Genomic DNA, 4,666 nt, shown 5'->3' with positions numbered 1-4,666 from the left:
ATCAACCCCTTCAGTACCGTGACGCGTTTCCATATTCACTTTGCTTACTATTTGGTGATTTTATACAGCTTTAGAAACTTATGTTGGGGATTAAAATAGTGAAGTTTCTGGCCATTAATCTTCTGGCCTCCATAGACCATTCATAATGTCAATAAAATGATGTAATCGCACCCAAAGTAGAGGTAAAAATGTGTCCCAGTACTGAAGGGATTAAAGAAGGATAGAGGTTCAGGTTACATGTACAGCGTGTCTAGCAGATTACATGTAACAGACAAGAGGAGGAGGTGGATGATGTTCCAAGGGGAGGATGAGTTCATTACTGATGTAGTTAGAAGGTGCATGGTGAACAGTCACAACTTTGCCTTCCCTGCCTACTTGCCTCTTAACACGTGTCTCTACCTGCAGCCGCCAGAGACTGTCAGGAAGGAGCCCAAGACAATACTTGAGATCCCCACCGTGGCCGCCCCCAAGCCCACCACCTTCCCCGGCTCTGACGCCCCCGCTGGCCCCATCAGTCCCCTGGCACCGCAGCTCTCACAGTCCCCTCCCTCCAGATTCTCCTCCAGCCAGGCCAGCCCCCCAGTGGTGGTGGGCAGGCAGACCACCCGTACCAACACACTAACAAACCAAAGATCCCGCCCGGAGCCTGCTCGTTCCCAGGTGTGTGTGTGTTTTCACTGTTTGATCTGCTGACGAGACAGCCAGACGTTACCCTACGGAACGAGCTCAGAGCTCATTATTTCCGATCTTCGGATAGGCCTGAGACCAGGCACACACCACACACCTGGACAACAAGGTCACAACTTCTCGATTTACATCCCGTACCTACTCACTGTTAGGTGAACAGGGGCTACAGTTGAAAGGAGACACACCCAAATATCTCCACCCGGCCGAGGAATCGAACCCCGGTCCTCTGGCTTGTGAAGCCAGCGCTCTAACCACTGAGCTACCGGGCGTGTGTGTGTGTGTGTGTGTGTTCTGCAAGATTGCGTTATGCAAGATATGCTATATGTAGTATATCATACCATATACAGTATATATATATATATATATATATATATATATATATATATATATATATATATATATATATATATATATATATATATATATATATATATATATATATATATATATATATATATATATATATATATATATATATATAGAGAGAGAGAGAGAGAGAGAGAGAGAGAGAGAGAGAGAGAGAGAGAGAGATGTAGTAATTGTGAGACGTGACTAGGGGGAAGAATGGAGGTTGAGAGGCAGCAGTCACACGGTAGCGAAGGCTGCACCGCCACTGGGAACGCCTTTCACTCCTGAGAGAAAGGCTGAGGGTGGGTGAAGAAGGAAGACAAATACAAGAATGGGTAAGTTGATGGGAAGTGTGCCTTGCAAAAACTGGGTCGCTGCTTCCTCTTTCTCACAGTCAAAAGAGGCTTGTGAACTACAAGACGACAGGAGTGACAGCTGTTTCCAGTGCTGGTGCAGCCTTCACCATCCGTGTGATGGTTGTGATATTTACTGCTTGTTGATTTTTTTTTGGTGCCAGTGTGGACACTAATTGTGTAAGTTTGAATTACGTGCTGAGTTATAAATAAGTTTTGTTTGCTCTCCAGACCAATGGCAGGCGTGGCCGCATCACCTCCAGGGGCAGAGTGATCCAGTGAGCACGTGACTCTCTTGTTCTCATCCTGCCCTGCCCTGCCCTACCCTGTCTTCCCCTGCCCTCCTGCCCTCCTGCCCTCTCCTTCTCTGTCCTCGTCTACAAGACAGCACGTTTGTTCTCCACTAGCTAACACTTGCCTTCTTCATGACCTGCTCACTTCTCTCTGTTACCAAAGCAACAGTCTTGCTCTTTCTCTCCTTCTCATCCCCTACAGAGCTGTCAGTCTTTACTTCAGTCCTGGTGACACTCTTGCTGTCCCGCCAGGGTTTACTGCTTCACCCACCTAACGTGTCCTGTGGATGTCTGTGATCTCATCTGTCCCGTTCTTGTCAACTCTCAGTCCCAGAGGCTCCTCCCTTCACTGCTGGTGTCACCTCCTTCACTATTGCCATCACAGTCACCCATTCCATTTGCTGATCTCTTTGTGGTCTTCGGGAGAAATTTTGATATTGCTGTTTCTTTGTCTCATCTTTAAGACAAAATTTTCATGTCTCAGATTCTCTTATTTCGAGTTTCAGCATATCAAACTATCACATTCTAGGAGAATTAGTCTGACCCATTGTAGAATTCTCAGTTTCACCTCATGCCATATTACCAATCTCTGTTTGGTTTCTTTATACATCTGTAGATAAATGGTAAGTTTTGTTTTCATAATAACAGGTAAAAAAACTGCCATCACCGGTACAAACAAGAGTCATATACATTCCAGCATTGTCATTCATAAAACCACCAGTACTTCCTGACACTCGCTACACTGGATTTAAATCTATGAAATGAGATAGTGAACCATGTCTATAGAACAAGAGATTCCATTGTGGTAGGAAGCACTGGCTGCACACATTATCAGCAGGAAGTGTGACACTAACTATTCTGCCAAACACTTTGTCAGAAAAACTGCCATCACCGGTACAAACAAGAGTCATATACATTCCAGCATTGTCATTCATAAAACCACCAGTACTTCCTGACACTCGCTACACTGGATCTGTCTTAGGTCATTCACAGAGTACAGTTTCCAAACAAAGTGAAACAACTCTTACCAACGATTTCTTTATTCCTCATAGGAACAATTCAGCACCAGATACTCGTAATGTTCAAACAATGTTCGTCTTTATAGTTGGATACATTTAAATCTATGAAATGAGATAGTGAACCATGTCTATAGAACAAGAGATTCCATTGTGGTAGGAAGCACTGGCTGCACACATTATCAGCAGGAAGTGTGACACTAACTATTCTGCCAAACACTTTGTCAGAAAATAAAGCAATTAATGAAAACATGAAGATTTGATTCTTTCTCCTTCATATGAATGGTTTATGGTTTCAGATTTCCTTTTTTTTTTTCACCATCATATTCTAGCCTTTATTTACTCAGCGTCTCAATCTGTTTGATAGTTATTCTACAAGATTCTTTTGATCGGTAATCTGTGTCCCGTCACGTCTGCCAGAGTATGTCGCCTTCAGGACAGAATACGCTACTTGCACCACCACCACTCACTCTCGTTACTGCGTCTGAGTGGCGAGATGCAGGGAACATTGAACTCACCATGCACTGACAAGTAAACAATATCTGAGAGCACCATATTGACTCCAAAATGAGAGAGAGAGAGAATAACACACGAATCACTGAGCTCTGATGAGAATATTATTAATCTATCACATAACTAAGAACAAATACAAACTACTACTACTACTACTACTACTACTACTACTACTACTACTACTACTACTACTACTACTACTACTACTACTACTACTACTACTACTACTACTAATAATAATAATAATAATAATAATAATGCTACAACTTACTACTACTACTACTACTACTACTACTAATAATAATAATAATAATAATAATAATAATAACAATAATAATACTATTTAAATAATGATAGTGATTCATTGAGGTTGGAGACGGTTCGAATTCAGAGCTTCGGAAGATCAATGATAGAATGGCAGTGTCGAGCAGACTGTGGGTAAGGAAGGACATGTGCTGCTGACGGAGGATGTGAATCTTGCGGTGAGTGTGAGGGAGGTACTGGTGGTAGTGGTGGTGGTGAGAGGTGAAAGATTCTAGAAGCATTTTAATTTTGAACACACACACACACACACACACACGTGTCTATGAGCCTATGAGCTCTGAGCTCGCTCCATAATGGGGAAGACTGGCTGGGTGACTAGCTGGCGACCGAGGTGAATTACACACACACGATGGGCAAGCCTCTTAATGTGTGGCCCCTGTTCACCTAGCAATAAGATAGGTACGGGATGTAACTGGAGGGGTTGTGGTTTCGCTTTCCCCGGTGTGTGGAGTGTGTGTTGTGCTCTCAGTCCTACCCGAAGATCGGTCTATGAGCTCTGAGCTCGCTCCGTAATGGGGAAGACTGCTCCTCCCTGTCTCTCTCTTCTTTCCTCATCCTCCCCCTCTCACCCGTGTCACCCTTGCCTCTCCCTCTCTCCTCCTCTCCTCCCTCTCCCTCCTCTCCTCGCCCTCTCTTCCCCCGACATGAGTTGGAGCAGCTGCGAGTTACAAGGACACGCGATTGTCTCAAGAAAGGTCGTCGGATTTTTGTGAGTAACGCCTAGTTTTTCTCTACAAGGACTCGAGGTGGTGGTGGTGGTGGTGGCGGCGGTGGTGATAATAATGTAGGAGGTAGGATTATGGTTGTGTGGATTTGAGGTAATGGGGGTGGTGGTTAAGTGGATGTGACATCGTAGTTGTGGTGGTGGTGGTGTGGATGTGAGATTGTGGTGGTAGTGGTGGTGGTGGTGGTTAAGTGGATGTGAGATTGTAGTTGTGGTTGTGGTGGTTGTGGTGGTGGTGGTGTTGGTATGGATGTGAGATTGTGGTGGTGGTGGTGGTGATGATAATGTAGGAGGTAGGATTATGGTTGTGTGGATTTGAGGTAATGGGGGTGGTGGTTAAGTGAATGTGAGATCGTAGTTGTGGTGGTGTGGATGTGAGATTGTGGTGGTTAGTGAATGTAAGATGGT

The sequence above is a fragment of the Portunus trituberculatus genome, chromosome 31 (assembly GCF_017591435.1).
Source record: "Portunus trituberculatus isolate SZX2019 chromosome 31, ASM1759143v1, whole genome shotgun sequence".
Lineage (NCBI taxonomy): Eukaryota > Metazoa > Arthropoda > Malacostraca > Decapoda > Portunidae > Portunus > Portunus trituberculatus.
This window is presented reverse-complemented; position numbering follows the sequence as displayed.